This window comes from Enhydra lutris, unplaced genomic scaffold (genome assembly GCF_002288905.1).
Source record: "Enhydra lutris kenyoni isolate GAN:26980312 unplaced genomic scaffold, ASM228890v2 scaffoldscaffold66, whole genome shotgun sequence".
NCBI lineage: Eukaryota > Metazoa > Chordata > Mammalia > Carnivora > Mustelidae > Enhydra > Enhydra lutris.
The window spans coordinates 15,105,448-15,123,352 of record NW_019154150.1 but is presented as its reverse complement, the minus strand read 5'-3'; the positions used below and the strand labels follow the sequence as shown (position 1 = coordinate 15,123,352).

The 17,905-nt window shown below is 40.7% G+C and overlaps 1 pseudogene across 1 annotated transcript; it reads right to left on the bottom strand.

Moving 5' to 3' along the window:
* Window positions 1-17,167: 17,167 nt before the first annotated feature.
* LOC111159090 lies at window positions 17,168-17,634 on the bottom strand (annotated as a pseudogene). Its single transcript, XR_002641395.1, has one exon. The product of XR_002641395.1 is annotated as a 60S ribosomal protein L35a pseudogene (transcript).
* Between the last annotated feature and the right edge of the window lie 271 nt (window positions 17,635-17,905).

The window sequence follows — 17,905 nt, the reverse complement described above, 5'->3', positions numbered from 1 at the left end:
ACAGCTTTTCCTTGGAGCCTGAGGGAACTGGCAGGAAGGACAGGGAGTAAATTAGCTTTGTCACAGAATGGTTTGTTGTTTTTTTCTGTCAAAGGCCCAATGGGAAGGGATCAGAGGCAAACCCACCTTCCCAGGAGCCTAGTTTCAAGGGCTGGGCGCTCCTTAGTGCCAGGGAGGAGTCAACAGGTCCTTTGTGCTCCGGAGTGGGACGCTGCCTGGGAGGGAGGCTCTCTCCCAAGAACCCAGATGAAATTGGATTGTCCAAGAACAGGGGCGGTGGAGACTTTGTTCTGAGGGTCAGCCTGGGGGTTGGTGACTGCAAGGAAGTGCTGACTTTTTGGGATCTGAAGCAGTGGGTCAGCCTCAGGGTGGGGCAAGGCCAGTGTGTAGATGTGAAAACCAGAAGTGATCACCCTTAGGCTTAAATGTTTACTCCATCCATGGGACTTGGAGGTCCCAGGGATTTGGTGATTCCAGGGGCGGGAACCTTAGTAGTTAGCTGCACTGCATGATGGGGTGCCCACCCAGATCCCCTTTTTTCCTTCCATCTCAGCCTCTGTAAATGGGGTTCTGATGGCTCACAGCCTTCTCTGGAAAACTGCCTTACACCAGTGGGAACTATATCACTTAGAGGGTTATACCTCCCATCCCCAGGGGCTGTTCAGGGCCAAAGACCAACCAATACAGGGGATTAAAAAAATAGTCTGCCTCCTTGACACGGGTGGGACCAACTCTGGTGCATTTCCCGCCCCAGTGCTCCTGTGGGGTCAGAGTGGACTTGGACCTGTCGAAACCATCCTAGCTCTGCTCCTCCCCTGCCCCATCCTGCTTCACCTGTTCCCCTTCTCCTGAGTCCCTCCCTCAATAAACCCCATCTCAGGCTCTCCTTCTGGGGACTCCGACCTGACATTGACCAATATAAGACCCCTTACCCATCTTCGTGAGTGGGTTTGAGTCAGAAAACTAGTGAGCATGAATTTAAAAGGAAAAAAAAAAAAAGAACTCTGAAATCACCACGGTGATCCAGCAGGTCATGGCGTGATTTGTGGCTATCTCAGACTGTAGGAGGGACTTATAGCCCTAGAATCGTCTGATTGATCATGGGTGGCTTTGAGATGGTGGGTTTTTGGGGGGGTAGGAGAGTTGAGATCCTTAAAAAGGAGAGTTTCTGGTGTTTGAGAGCTCTTGACTCCTGGGCACCCAGAGGTGCACTGCTTCCTGGAGGGGCCGGGAACACATAGGCCATCCCCCATAGCCCTCCTGGGAGGCCTGGTCTTGTGCTGCGTGGGCTTCTGTCCCGGTGTCCACAGTGGCTGTCCTCCAAACTGGAGTGAGCAGCCTGTCAAAAACCAGAGCAGTTGAATTCTGAGCCAAGATTCTTGTTTCCCACCCCAGTGCAGGGACTTTCCTGAAATTAGAAGGATGGGCTGGCTCCTGGCTCTGTGGTTATCTTGGCAATGCCATTGGTGCAGCTTCCACCCCTTCTGGACCTCATCGTCCTCACTTGAGAAATGAGGGCATTAAAGGGAAGGAGAGATGGGGGGAGGGAAGAGAGAAGAGTTACAGTTATCGATCTTCTCAGCAGAACCCAAGTCCCTTGAGCTATTTGTTGGCTTGGAATTTGACCCATTGGCAGGTGAGGTAGAGGGCATGCCCTTGCTTGTCAATGGGGGCATATCTGGTTTGGGGCTCAGGGCTCTGATGTGGAGTATATGGGGGAAGGGAGGATGTACGGAGGTGACTAAAAGTGGTGCTGAAGTCTGAAAGCACCTCCACCATCTCTGCCTCAGTGTTTTAATTCAATGTCTCAAGGTCAATCTTGCCCTGAATTCTCAGGCATGTGGGCTAAGGTGTCCAAATTGGGACACTTAAAAACATTTTTTATTGTGATAAGATACATAGAACATAAATTTTATCATCTTAACTATTTTTAAGCATACAGTTCAGTGATATTAAGTACTTTCATGATGTAGTATAACCATCAAAACCATCCATCCCGGGGCGCCTGGGTGGCTCAGGGGATTAAAGCCTCTGCCTTCGGCTCAGGTCATGATCCCAGGGTCCTGGGATCGAGCCCCGCATCAGGCTCTCTGCTTGGCAGGGAGCCTGCTTCCTCCTCTCTCTCTCTCTCTGCCTGCCTCTCTGCCTACTTGTGATCTCTATCTGTCAAATAAAATAAATAAAATCTTAAAAAAAAAAACAAAAACCATCCATCCCCAGAACTCTTTTTATCTTAAAAAACAGAAATTTTGGATCCATTAAACAGTGATCCCCTCATACCCCTAACCTGGCAACCACCATTCTTTCTGTTTTGATCACTCTGAGGATCTCACATATGTGGAATCACATGGGTTTTTATTTTTTGTTGTTTTTTTTTTTTTTTTTTTTTTTATTTGTTTGTTTGTTTGTTTTTTGTGATTGACTGATTTCACTTAGCATAATGTCCTCAAGGTTCATTCATGTTGTGGTATAGGTCAGAATTTCCTTCCTTTTTTAGGCTGAATGATATTCCATTACATGGATATACCACATCCTGCTTATTCAGCCATGCACTGATGGACACTTGGTTTGTTTCCATGTTTTAGCTGTTTCAAATAACCCTATTATGGACATAGGTGTACAAATCTCTCTTCTAGGTCCTGTTAACAATTCTTTTGGGTACATACCAGAAGTCAAATTGCTGGATCCTACGATAATATTACTTTTAGTTTTTGAAGAACTGCCATACTGTTTTCTTTAGCAGTTGCCCCATTTGACATTCCCACCAACAGTGTGCATAAGGGATCCGATTTCTCCATATCCTTGCCAATCATCCTGATTGGTGTGGGGTAGTATCTCATTGTGGTTTTGATTTGCATTTCCCTAATGATCAGAAATGTTGAGCACCATTTCATGAGCAGCATTTCATTTATTAGTCACATACATAACTTTTGGGAAGAAATTTCTGTTCAGTTCCTTTGCCCATTTTTGTGAATTTTGGGGGGAGGGAGTTCTCTATATATTTAGGAGTTTTCTATATATTCTGGATCTTAATCCCTTATCACATATATGATTTGTAAATATTTTCTTCCATTTTGTGGGTTGCCTTGTTACTCTGTGGGCAGTGACTTTTGATGTACTAAATTTAAAAATTTGCATGAAGTTCAATTTTTCTATTTTTTCTTTTGTTGTCAGTGCATTTAGTGTCATTCATATCCAAGAAATCATTGCCAAATCCAATGTTGTGAAGCTTTTTCTCTGTGTTTTCTTCAAAGAGTTTTGTAGTTTTAAGTCTTGTATTTAAGTAAACTGGGGCACTTTAGGGAAAAAAAAAAGATTTATTTATTTGGGAGAGAGGGAATGGGGGTCGTGGGAGGGACAGAGAGAGAGAGGGAGAGAATGTCCCAAGCAGACTCTGTGCTGAGCATGGAGCCCGACACAGGGCTCAATCTCATGACCCTGAGATCACCATCTGAGCTGAAACGAAGGACAGTATGCTTAACACACTGAGCCACCCAGGCACCCCAAACTAGGACAATTTTGAGACTGAACAGGGATGCTTTAAAAAAAAAAAGTTTTAATTCACATATGATTAAGGAACAGAGTTATATTAGTTTCAAGTGTATAATAGAGTAATTCAACAATTCTATACATTACTCAGTGCTCATCATGATAATCATACTTACTCCCCTTCACCTACTGCATCCATCCCCCCACCCATCTCTCCTCTGATAACCACTAGTTTGTTCTCTATAGCTAAGGGTCTGTTTGTCTGTCTCTTTTCTCCTTTGCTCGTTTGTTTTGTTTCTTAAACTCCATATAGGAGTGAAGTCTTACACTATTTGTCTTTCACTGACTTATTTCACATGGCATTATACTCTCTAGCTCCATCTGTTGTTGCAAATGGCAAGATTTCATTCTTCTTTATGGCTGAGTAATATTCCATTGTATACATAAATCACACCTTCTATATTGAAAGGGAAGACTTTAAATGATGATGTATTTAAAATTATTTATGTATTGACCAACAAACTGATTCTATTTTATTGGCAGACCCATTTCATTGTCATTAATGTATTAATTTCAAATATGAATTTCTCTCTAAAAGTAACCTATGTCCATGTTCATTAAAACAAAAACTTCATATTGATTATGTGAACATTAAAAATAGTCTAGGGGTTCCTGGCTGGCTTAGTTGGTAAAGTATGCAACTCTTGATCTTGGGGTTGTCAGTTTGAGCCCCACATTGAGGGTAGAGATTACTTAAAAATATAGCATACCCCCCAACATCTGGGGCTGTCTCCACATCCATTGCAGCTGTGGGAGCTAGAGTGAGTGCCCAAGTAGAAAGGAGCACTCTTCCAGCTGGATGTTCCCTCAGAAAACCAACCATCTTCTCACCCTATCATGGTGCATGAAATGGATTTCACTGCTGGAGATGCTAGTGCTTTCAGCACATACCTAATACAGTTTCAATACTGTGTGAAAACAGCTTCCTGGTGCTTAAAGGACAACCATGAAAAATAGTGGAGATGTAAACTTCCCAAACTGGAAAGTGGTCCCACCAAGGTTCACCTTATTGGAATCGACATTTAAATGGCAGAAATGGAAGATATTTGCCCTTCTACTCCCAACATGCACATTCTAAATATTAAGAGACATGATTATCAAATACGCATGAAACAAAAAACTAGGGTTGCCTTAGGTGGTTCAATGGGTTAAGCATCTGCCTTCGACTCAGGTCATAATCATGGGGTTCTGGGATCAAGTTCCTCATTGGGCTCCCTGTTTAGTGGGGAGTTTCTCCCTCTCCCTCTGCCAAACCCCCTGCTCATGCTCTCTCTCTCTCAAATAAATAAATATAATCTTAAAAAAAAAAACCAACCCCACACAACTTACGAAGAGAAAAAAAGTTACCTTTAGAAAGATAAAACCTGGGAGATACCACCTTAGCTAAGAGATCAATGTTAACATCACCAGTAATGGGAACAAATTGGCATCTTTTACCTCCTGATGTGATCTTAGAGACCTATCGTTTATCTAATAATCTTGCCAGTAAACACATTACCTGAATCATGAGGCAACAATTAGACAAACCCAAACTGAGGGACATTCTACACAAACAGTGGGCCTGTACTCTTCAAAAATGTCAAAGTCACAAAAGACAAAGAATGAAGATTGCTTACAAATTTGACACATGGCAGCTAAATAAATGATCCTGAATTGGATCTAAGAGTTGGGGAAGAAATTGCTCTAAAAGCCAGTATTTGCCCATTTCGTAGACAAAGATGAGTCTGAGCAGCATTTGGGAAAGAAGCAAAGTTAGAACAAAGCAGCTCAGTCTCAGATGTTCTGCTCTAAAGTAACTTATTACTGCTTTTTAGAATAACTAGAGACGAATGGGAACAAAGATACTCAGAAACACATTTTCTTCTCAACTCTACCTACTTGTGACATAGGCAAAGGAAGATGACTCAAACTGCATTTGAGAAAACAAACAGTTATAAGTGGAAACAAACCCAGTCTCTGAAATTCTTCTCAAAAGTAGCTACTTACTGTTTGTCAGAAAACAGATCTGAATGTAAGCTTTATCTGGGCAAGAAAGCTAAGAAACATATTGTTAACTAACTTTTTTAAAATTGTGAGTTAGAGCCAGTGAAGACTCTAGATAGCAATTTTTATTTTGGTATTTGAAAATGTTTTAATTGAATGTTTTATTTCAAGATAATTACAGATTCACATGCAGTTGTAAGAAAGAATACAGAGAGATCCAGTGTACCCTTTCCTTTACCCCGTTTCCTTCAATGGTAACATCTTAGAAACCTAGAACGCGATGTTGACCTTGATCCAGTTTGTCCATCCCGAGAATCTCTCCAGCAGCCCTTTTAAAGCAACACCCACCCCGCTCTCTCTCCCCATCCCATTCCTGATCCCCATTCCTGGCAAGCACAGATCTGTTCTCCATTTCTATAATTTTGTCATTTCAAGAATGTTATATAAATGGAATCATACAGTACGTAACCTCTGGGATTTTTTCCCCACTCAGAATAATTCCCTGGAAATTCATCTAAATTGTGGAGCATATCAAAATGTCATTCTTTTTTATTGCTGAGCCATATTTGAAGGTATGTATGTACTAGAGTTTGTTTGTTTATCCACTCATTGAAGGACAGGAGGGCTGTTTCCAGTTTGGGGTGGTTAGAAATAAAGCTGTCTGAACATGTGCATATAGGTTTTTCTGTTAACATCAAATTTTACTTCTCTGTGATAAATGCTCAATACCGCAATCACAGGATCTTTCAGTGGTTGCAAGTTTAATATCATAAGAAACTGCCAACCTGTTTTCACTGTGGCTCCACCATTTTGCATTTCCACCAACAGTGTATGAGGGATCCAGTTTCTCTGTGTCTCTGTGTTATGACTTTTTAAAAAAAATTTTAGTCACTTTTTTTTGTTGATGTCCAATTGCTCCAGCATCATTTGTTGAAATAATTTGTTTGTCCCTTTCTCCAGAGAATTGCTTTTGTGTCTTTGTAAAAAATCAGTTGGGCATATGTGTGTGGGTTTATTTCTGGATTCTCTATTCTGTTCCTTTGATCTGCATGTCCACTGGTCCCTAATACCCTACTGGCTTGATTACTGTAGCAAGCCTTGACATCGAATAGAGTGAATCCTCCCACCTTCTTCTTCTTTTTTCAAAATATTTTAGTTGTTCTAGGTACTGTGTCTTTCCATATACATTTTAGAATAGACTTGTCTATAAAACACTTGCTGGGAATTTTGACAGGAATTGCATTAAACCTATTTTAATATGTTGAATTTTCCATTTCTGAACATAGTACATTTCTCCACTTACTTAGGACTTCTTTACTTTCCTTCGTCAGTACTTTAAAATTTTCAGGATATATCCTGTGCATGTTTTGCTAGAGCTATATCTAAGTACCGTGTTTTCTTTGGAATGATTGTAAGTGGTACTGTATTTTAAATTTTAGTTTCTACATGAGCATTATTGGGATATAGAAATACAATTTTTTTTGTTTATTGATCTTATGTCCTTTGACCTCACTTAGCTCATGTATTTGTTCACAAAGTTTGTTTTTTGTTTTTAGATTGTTTGGGATTTTCTACATAGACTATCATATTTTGCAAATAGGAACAACTTGATTTTTTCTTTTCAGTCTGTATGCTTTTATTTCTTTTTCTTTCCTTCCTACAGTGGCAGAAATTCCAGTATTGCAATAATTGGCAGTGGTGAGAGCAAGCACCTTTATCTTGTTCCTGATCTTAAAAGGAAAGTGTTAGTCTTCTACCATTAAGTAAGATGTTAGCTGCAGGCTTTTTATAGATGTTCTTTACTGAGTTGAGGAAGTTCTTCTTTATTCCTAGTTTTCTGAGAGTTTTATCATGAATGGGTACTGTATTTTGTCAAATGTTCTTCCCATGTGTATTGTTATAATCATTTTTTTAAGGCTGATTGAAATAGTGGATTACCTTGAGTGATTTTTGAATGTTAAACCAACCTTGCATACGTGGGATAAATCACACTTGACTTTGATGCATATTTTTGTACATGTTGGATTCAATTTGTTAATATTTTGTTGAGAATTTGTGTGGTTATGAGAGATATTGATTTGTAGTATTCTTTTCTTGTGATGTCTTTGTCTGGTTTTTATCTCAGGGAGATACCAAATTCATAAAATAAATTGGTAAGTATTCCTTCCTCTTTGATTTTCTAGAAAAGATTGGCAAAATTGGTGACAATTAGAAAAATGGGTCAGATTCTCCATTGAAACCATCTGCATTGGATATTTCTTCTTCAGGAGCTTCTAAATTACAAATTCTATTTCTTTAGTGGTTATAGGACTATTTGAATTATCTATTTCACCTAGTTAAGTTTTGGTAGTTTGTGTTTTTAAAAAAATTGGTCCATTTCTTCTAAGTAGTTGAATTTATGAACATAAAGTTGGCTTTTAGTATTTCATTTCTGATACTGGTAATTGGCGTCTCCTCTCTTTTTAATCTTTGTCAGTCTTGTTAGAGGTTTATCTTAATTTTGTTTTTTCCAGAGGCAGCTGGGTGGCTCAGTCAGTTAAGTGGCTCCCTTTGGCTCAGGTCATGATTTGCTATTTTGTCACATGTTTTCTGTATTTCTTATTCTTTTTTTTTTTTTTTTTAAGATTTTACTTATTTATTTGACAGACAGAAATCACAAATAGGCAGAAAGGCAGGCACAGAGAGAGGGGGAGGCAGGCTCTCTGCCAAGCAGAGAGCCCGATGCGGGGCTCGATCCCAGAACCCTGGGATCTTGACCCAAGCCGCAGGCAGAGGCTTTAACCCACTGAGCCACCCAGGCACCCCGTATTTCTTATTCTTTACTTGTCTTTTCTTGGCTTCTCATGCACAATGTGGACATTTTTTTAAAGTAGACTCCACTCCTAGCATGAAGCCCAATAGGGTGCTTGAACTCATGACCCTAAGATCAAGACCTGAGCTGAGATGAGGAGTCACACGCTTAACTGACTGAGTCACCCAAGCATCCCTGAACATTAAATTTTTTTTTTATTTGAACACTGCAAGGCTTCCATCTTGATTTATTTATAGTGTTTCCGAGTATATTGCTCTGTATAGTTTTCTTAGTGGTTGCTGTAAGTATAATATTCTTCTAGCACTTGAAAAATGTTGTGTCATTTTCACCTTATAACTTAGTTTCCAAATGAGAAATCTGCTGTCATTTGAGTTGGTGTTCCTACATTAATAATGCATTGTTTCCCTCTGGCTTCTTTTAAGATTTTTTTTTTTCATCTTTAGTTTTCAGAAATGTAATTATGATGTGTCTTGGCATTGGTTTCTTTGGGTTTATCCTAGTTAGAACATGTTGAATCTGTAGATTTATGTCTTTTAGTGAATTTGGGAAGTGTTCAGCCATTATTTACTCAAATACTTTTGCATGTCCTCTCTCCCCCTCCTCAGCTTATGGGTCTCCAACAGTATGATGTTATGTCTTTTGTTATAAGACCCTAAGTCCCCTCCCCCCCAATCTATTCTCTCTGTTATTAATACTGGGTAAATTCTATTGATATGATTCTATTTTCCCTCATCTCCACTCTACTATTGAATCCCTGCAGCAATCTTTCCAGTTATTATTATTTTTTTAGTTCTGTAATCTTCATTTGGTTCTTTAAAAAGACCTTCAGTTTCTTTTGCTGAGATGTTTACTTTTTCTTTTGTTTCAAGAGAATTCATTATTGCACAATGAAATTTTTTTTTTTCTTTTAGTGATAGCTACTTTAAAAATCCCTGCCTGGTAATTCTGACATTTGGTTTGCCTCAGAGGTGGAACCTGGTTATTGCGTTTTCTCATTCATGTTGTGATTTGCTTGGTTCTTGGTATGATGGTAGAGTTTCAATGGTCTCTTGGATGTTTTGGATATCATATCATAAGATGCCAGGTCTTTTTCCTCAAATATTTATTTATTTATTTATTTGACACAGAGTGAGATTGAGAGAGAGAGAGAGCGAGAGAGCGCAAACATGAGCAAGCAGGCAGAGGGCAGAGGGAGAGAAACTTAAGCAGACTCCATGCTGAGAGTGGAGCCCAATGGTTGGCTTGATCTTATGACCCCAAGATCATGACCTCAGAAGAAATCAAAAGTCAGATGCTTAACCAGCTGAGCCATCCAGGCACCCCTAATCTTTTTATAATCAGGGAGTCCCTCTGTTTACATGTAGCACACAGTCTGGGAGAGTGTTATGTTCAGCTTCCCACTGGGCCTGGACCGCATCCACCTTGGCAAAAGTGGGGCACTGGCTTGTTGCAGAGAGATGGGGTAGAATTCCAGTTTCCCCTGTACCTCATTGATGCAGAAAAAGTGGGGCACCAACTCACACTGTCTTGTTGCCTCTGAGTGGGAGTTTAAGTTCAGCTCCCCTCTGGGCTGCACGGCTATGAGGGAGTGGGGGACAATGAACTGACCCTATACCATTTTATTGCTACAGGGTGGGTATGGAAGTTCAACCCCCAACTGGGCCATGATAGCACTTGGGAAGGTGGTGTGGGAGTGCTGACTAGTCCTGCTTTGCAATCCTTCCTTCAGTCTCACTGCTCCTGGGTACATGTGGAGATACAGTTTGCACCTGTACCTCCCTGATACCTGGAATGGAAGGAAAGTGGAGGGATGATTAGCTTCAACTTTCAGGGCCTTATTGGGTTGCATTGATGCCAGGTGTGGGTGGATGGAGGCTGAGCTCATGGCTGGACTTGGCTGACACTACCTTTGGAGGGAATCAGAATGCTGCCTGCTTCTGCCAGGCAGGGAATGGGATATTAGCTCCTTGCTCAGACTTATCAACACTGCTGGCAGAAAAATCGGATTTTGCCTCTTACCTCCATGGAGTGAGGGGGTAGATGGAAGATCAGTCCCTCTAACCCCTCATGTTTCTGCTCAATTTGCCAGGGCAGGTTGTGGTTTTTAAATTGGTGTTTGATTAGAGTAGGGCAAACATCGCTGAAGTCTTCTGTTGTTTCTTTTTTGGGGGTGGTGGTGGTCCTTTAGCTAGAGAAAACAGTATTTTCTTGAAGTTTTTATGGCTGTGCCTGTTTGTAGTTCTGGATTGGGAGCTTGTGCCATACCTGTCCAGAACATGTGGGAGGTAAGGAGGAAACCAACCCAGGGGACTCACCATGGTGTTGATCAAATGTAGGGGTCTCTAGGCAGTCTGTTCCCTTCTTTCTATCCTTCAGAGTCTTCTTATGCTTGTTTGTTATATTGTGTCCAGGAATTTTTAGTTGTAAGAAGGAAGAGCAGGGAGAGTGGGACAACTCCATCTTCACGGAGCTGGAAAACTGCATTGCTGTTTTGAAACAGGATGGGATTAGTACAAACAAGTTCAGTCTCAGAAACCCTTCTCCAGAGTAACTTCTTACTGCTTGGCAAAATGATCTGTAAGGGGCATCAGCACTACATGAGCAAAATCTGAAAATACACATTCCTGTCAACTACACTGATAAATCTCAGCAGTATATGTGAAAACAAGCTCAGAGTCACCCATTACTCTAAAAAGGAAACTCTCATTTTGAGTTAGAACAAACAAGATAAATCCATGCAGTATTTGTGAAAACTAGCTCCAAGTCACACAGTGTTCTCAAAAGTTTTTATTGAAAGTTAAACCAGGTTAAAACAAATCCAACCAGTATTTGTGCAAACAAGTCCAAATTAAAATTAATTTAAGTAGGCTTTGGTATCTGGATATTATACTGGACATCATAACTGGACCTGTATCTTGGCCACCATCCTGGTTCTTATGGACCTTGGACCTGGATTTAGACCTTTCTTTTGTCATGGGCTTGGACCTTGGTTCAGTATCTCTAATCTTGGAACTGAAACTTAGACCCATACCTCTGATCTGGACCTTGATCTGAACTTGGATATGGACTTTGGCTCTGTACCTTGAATCTGAGAATGGACTTTGGACTAGAATTTGGACTTTGACCTCTAAACTTGGAGTTGATTTCAGACCTGGACATTAGACCTGAACTGACACGTGATTATGGATGTGGATGTTGGACAAGGACTTCTTTTTTTAAAAATTTTATTTATTTATTTGACAGAGAGAGAGAGATCACAAGTAGGCAAAGAGGCAGGTAGAGAGAGGGGGTGGGAATCAGACTCCCTGCTGAGCAGAGAGCCTGATGTGGGGCTCGATCCCAGGACCCTGAGATCATGACCTGAGCCGAAGGCAGAGGCTTAACCCACTGAGCCACCCAGGCACCCCTGGACAAGGACTTCTGACATGAATGTCAACCTTGGATCTAGGCTTTGTACCTTGTTCCTGAACTTCAATAATGGAATTTTGACTTTGTTCCTGGACCTTAGTCTTGGACATATTCCTCAGATCTAGGCCTCAAACCTGGACCTGAACCTCAAAATGTAAACTTTATATCTTGAAGTTGGACCTAGGACCTATACCTTAGATATGAACCAGGACTTGGACAATTAAGCTTTGGCCTGGACTTCCAAACTTGGACACAGATGTGGTTGTTGGATCTGGACTTTGGACCTCTGTAATGGATTCTGATCTTGGATCAGTAACTGAGACCTGACCCGAACTTTGTACTTGAAACAAAGACCTAATCCTCAGACCCAGGCTTTGGTCTTGGGTCAGGATCTTAAAGATGGATTACTTACTTACTTTTACTATACCAGACTTCAGCCTCTGAACTGGATTCTGAATCTTAGTCCTTGGTATAGCCATTAGATATGGATTTGGGTCTTGGATTGGACATAGGATCTCAATTTTGGCTCTGGAACTTTCTAAGACCTAGAACCTTCAATTTTGTCCTTGGCTATGGATTTTGGACTTGAATATTTGACCATGACATTTACCTTGATCTTGGAATTCAGGCCTGGACTTGGACATGATTCTTGACCTTGGAACTGGTACTCAATCCTGGATCAAGGTTGTGGACCTGAACATTGGGCCTGGATCTTAGACCTGAACATTAACCTGGACCTAGATGTTGAAACTGCTTTCTGATGTGGATATGAATTAGACCTGTGAACTGGATTAAGACATGGACTTTGGAACTATCTTGGACCTCTAAACCTGGGAGAGATTTCAGACCTGGCATGCATACTTGGACCTGGTACTATCCTGGGACACTGATTTTGGACCTGGAATTTGGTCATGGACTTTTTCCATTTCCTGGACCCACTCTTAGACCTGGAGCTTGAACCTGGATTTGGTTCTTACTCTTAGATATTAATCTAAACCTAGACAAGGACTTGGACCTTGTCCTGGACCCTCTGCTGTGAACCTGCATTTGGGTCCAGGTCCAAGATCTTAGAACTAGACTTGAACCTGAAAGTCAACCTTGGATCCTGGACCTGCATTTTAGACCTGGACTTTTAACTTAGACTTCAAACCTAGACTTTGGGTCTAAACTTTGGATTGCAGCAGCAGACTTTAAACTTTATGTTTTACTTTTACTTTTATTTTCATTTTTTTCACCTGCTTTTATACCTGGAAATTGGACCTGGACCTGGATCTTGGACCTGTATCATGGACTTTGACATGAATCTTGACCTTAGACTGAGACTTAGACTTTGGATCTCTGTCCTGGACTTGCATTTGGATCTGGACCTGAAACTGGACTTAGGCCTTCAAAGTTAATCTTAGACCTTGGCCCTAAACCCAGACCTGGACTTTAGAATAGGACCTTGACCAGAACTTGGATATAGTTCTGAATGTGGTTATTAGAATTTGGACATTGATCCAGACCTCACACTTAGAACTTGTACTTAGATGTGCCCCTGAACTAGGATCTTAGACTTTGATCTTGTCCATTGATCTGGATATTAGACTTTGACTTGGAATTCAAACTGGACTTTAAATCTTGGAACTTGACCTGGATGTTGAACTTGGACTTTATGGGAATTAGAACTTGGCCTTGGACCTGCTTTTGTCCTGTACCTTGGACCTAGACCTGGACCTGGACCTCAGACTGAAATATATATTGGACCTTGGACTTTGTCTTGCACCTTCAGCCTGGTATTAGGTTTTGACCTTGAACCTATATCACTGACCTCAAACTGTTGCTCAGCTTTGATCTTAGAACTTGGATATTCAGTTTTTCTGGATTTTGGAAGTGTACATTGCATCTTTGACCTTGACCTGGGACCTGGACTTCTGATCTAGACATGGGTGTTGGACCTGGACACTGAAACTTGGTTTTACTAGTTACATGGGTATGACCTTAGGGCTGGAACTTGAATGTAGGTGGACCTATATCTTGGATTTGGACCACTAACCTCAGATGTTGATCTGAGGCTTACACTGCTGTTGTGGACCTAAACTTGACCTTGGATAGAGATGTGGGATGTGAACATGCTATATTCATCCCTTGGATCTGGATCTTGATGTGGGATCTGGATGTGGACCTTGGACCCAGTCTTTGGAATAGTCTATCTGGTTCTTTGGATCTTACCTTAGACCTGGAAATTAGACTTGGAGTTAGACATTGGCCTTGGACCTTGGCTCTGTGTCTGGAGGGCCTGTAGCATGGACCTGGACTTCAATTCTGGACATTGGATTGGTAACTCTAATCTTAGACCTGGACTTTAAGCTTAGATATGTTTCTAAAACTTGTACCTAGAACTTAGTCCTTGATGTTGGATCTCACTTTAGCTTGAATCAGGCCGCATGCTAGACCTGGAAATCGGACATAGACCTAGATCTTTGACTTTGATATTAGACTTGGACTTTGATGTTGGTACTAAGGATATTACTTTGATTCTGAGCTTGTTTTCTTTCTCTCTGTACACTTATTTTCATGTGACTTGCAGTGAGACTATACTTTGAGAACAGTTTATGAGACTAGCTTGTTTACACATTTGGGGAAGTGGAAAAATGATTTGTTTTCCCATACACTGATCCGATTCATCTTAATTGGTTCTAACTTGTAATAAGAAAGTAACTTTTTTTTTTTTTAAAACTATGTGTGATATGGGGTGCCTGGGTAGCTCAGTCAGTTAAATGTCTGCCTATGGGTTGAGTCATGATCCCAGAGTCCTGGGATTGAGCCCTGCATTGGGTTCCCTATTCAGTGGGAAGTTTCCTTCTCCCTCTGCACATCACCCCATGTGTGTTTGCTCTCATGCTCTCTCTCTCTCTTTTTTGTAAATAAATAAATGAATAAGATTTTTAAAAACCTAATGTGTGATAATGGCTCTTTACATAAATACTGCTTGGATATACTTTAACTCACTCTAATTTGCAATAGAAACTGTTGAGAATTCTAGATCTAAGGTCCATTTACACTGTCCATCTCCAGGTCCAATATCCACTGTCCATCTCCAGATCCATGTCTAAGGTCCTGGCAATTCATTCTCAACGATCAAGTCCATGACTATAGATAAGATAATGTGAGGTCAGATCCAAGTATATTCAACAGCTAATATTCCAAACAAAAAATCCACAAAACTCTATTTCTGCCTTTTCTGACAATTCTATTTTTCTTCTTTTTCTAAAATTAACATATAATGTATTATTTGCTTCAGGGGTACAGGTATGTGAATCATCAGTCTTACACAATTCACAGCACTCACCATAGCACAGACCCACCCCAATGTCCATAACCCAGCCACCCTATCCCTCCCCCCCACCCCCTAGCAAACCTCAGTTTCTTTCATGAGATTTTTAAGAGTCTCTTATGGTTTGTCCCCCTCCCCGGGCCCATCTTGTTTCATTTTGTCTCCTCCCTTTCCCCCGTGATCCCCCACCCTGCCTCTCAAATTCCTCCTATCAGAGAGATCATATGATAATTGTCTTTCTCTGATTGACTTATTTCACTTAGCATAATACCCTCTAGTTCCATCCACGTCGTCACAAATGGCAAGATTTTTTTTTATGGCTGAATAGTATTCCATCGTGTATATATATCACGTCTTCTTTATCCATTCATCTGTTGATGGACATCTAGGTTCTTTCCATAGTTTGGCTATTGTGGACATTGCTGCTATAAACATTTGGGTGCATGTGCCCCTTTGGATCACTACATTTGTATCTTTAGGGTAAATACCTAGTAGAGCAATTGCTGGGTCCTAGGGTAGCTCTATTTTCAACTTTTTGAGGAACCTCCATACTGTTTTCCAGAGTCGCTGCAACAACTTGCATTCCCACCAACAGTGTAGGAGGGTTCTCCTTTCTCTGCATCATCACCAACATCTGTCGTTTTCTGACTGGTTAATTTTAGCCATTCTGATAGGTGTGAGGTGGTATCTCACTGTGGTTTTGATTTGTATTTCTCAGATGTCAAGTGATGTGGAGCACTTTTTCAAGTGTCTGTTGGCCATTTGGATGTCTTCTTTGCAGAAATGCCTGTTCATGTCTTCTGCCCACTTCTTGATTGGATTCTTGTCCTTTGGGTGTTGAGTTTGGTAAGTTCTTTATAGATTTTTGGATACTAGCCCTTTATCTGATATGTCAATTGCAAATATCTTCTCCCATCTTGTTGGTTGTCTTTTGGTTTTGTTGACTGTTTCCTTTGTTATGCAAAAGCTTTTTATCTTGATGAAGTCCCAATCATTCATTTTTGCCCTTGCTTCCCTTGTCTTTGGTGATGTTTCTAGGAATAACTTGCTGTGGCTGAGGTGGAAGAAGTTGCTGCTCTGTTCTCCTCAAGGATTCCTGTCTCACATTGAGGTCTTTCATCCATTTGGAGTCTATTTTTGTTTTTGGTGTAAGGAAATGGCCCAGTTTCATTCTTCTGCATGTGGCTTTCCAATTTTCCCAACACCATTTGTGGAAGAAACTGTCTTTTTTCCACTGGACATTCTTTCCTGCTTTGTTGAAGATTAGATGACATAGAGTTGAGGGTCCATTTCTGGGCTCTCTATTCTGTTCCATTGATCTGTGTGTCTGTTTTTGTGCCAGTACCATACTGTCTTGATGATGACAGCTTTGTAACAGAGCTTGAAGTCTGGAATTGTGATGCTGCCAGTTTTGGTTTTCTTTTTCAACATTCCTTTAGCTATTTGGGGTCTTTTCTGGTTCCATAAAAATTTTAGGATTATTTGTTCCATATCTTTGAAAAAAGTTGATGGTATTTTGATAGAGATTGCATTAAATGTGTAGATTACTTTGGGTAGCATAGACAATTTCACAATATTTGTTCTTCCAATCCATGAACATGGAATGTTTTTCCATTTCTTTGTGACTTCCTCAATTTCTTTCATGAGTATTCTAGTTTTCTGAGTACAGATACTTTGCCTCCTTGGTTAGATTTATTCCTAGGTATCTTATGGTTTTGGGTGCAATTATAAATGGGATTGACTCCTTAATTTCTCTTTCTTCTGTCTTGTCGTTGGTGTATAGAAATGCAACTGATTTCTGTGCATTGATTTTTGTATCCTGACACTTTACTGAATTCCTGTATGAGTCCTAGCAGTTTTGGAGTGGAGTCTTTTGGGTTTTCCACGTAAAGTATCATATCATCTGCAAGGGGTGAGAGTTTGACTTCTTCTTTGTCAATTCGGATGCCTTTTATTTCTTTTTGTTGTCTGATTGCTGAGGCTAGGACTTCTAGTACTATATTGAATAGCAGTGGTGATAGTGGACATCCCTGCCATGTTCCTAACCTTAGGGGAAAAGCTCTCAGTTTTTCCCCATTGAGAATGATATTTTCTGTGGGTTTTTTTTTTTTTTTTTTTTTTTTTTTTTTTTTTTTTTTTACAAATCTACACCTTTATTTACTTTTCATTAAATTTAAATCCTTGAGGGGTACAGCATCACACGGATTCTGTGGCCAATGGCTTTAGCAGGAAGGTTGCTTCGGAATTTGGCACGAACCATGCTGCTGTTTCCATGAGCACGGGTTACTTTTCCCCAGATTACTCTGGTTTTGTTTGGTTTGCCACCAGGAGTCACTGTGTTGTTCTTTGCTTTGTACACGTAAGCACATCTCTTGCCTAGATAGAATTCCGTTTCATCTCGAGCATATACACCTTCGATTTTAAGAAGAGCTGTGTGCTCCCTCTGGTTGCGGAGACCCCGCTTATAGCCAGCAAAAATGGCCTTGGACCACAGCCTTCCAGACATTATTTGGCGTTTTAGAGGAGTCCTGTTCCCAGCAGGCCTCGATAGGGCCCAAGATGGCGGAAAAAGAAAGGTGAAGTCCCCCTGCCTCTGTGGGTTTTTCATAGATGGCTTTGAAAGTATTGAGGTGTGTGACCTCTATCCCTACACTGTGAAGAGTTTTGATCAAGAAAGGATTCTGTACTTTGTCAAATGCTTTTTCAGCATCTACTGAGAGTATCATGGTTCTTGTTCTTTTTTTTAATTATTATTAATGCATTGTATCATATTGATTAATTTGTGGATGTTGAACCAACCTTGCAGCCCAGGAATAAATCCCACTTGGTCATGGTGG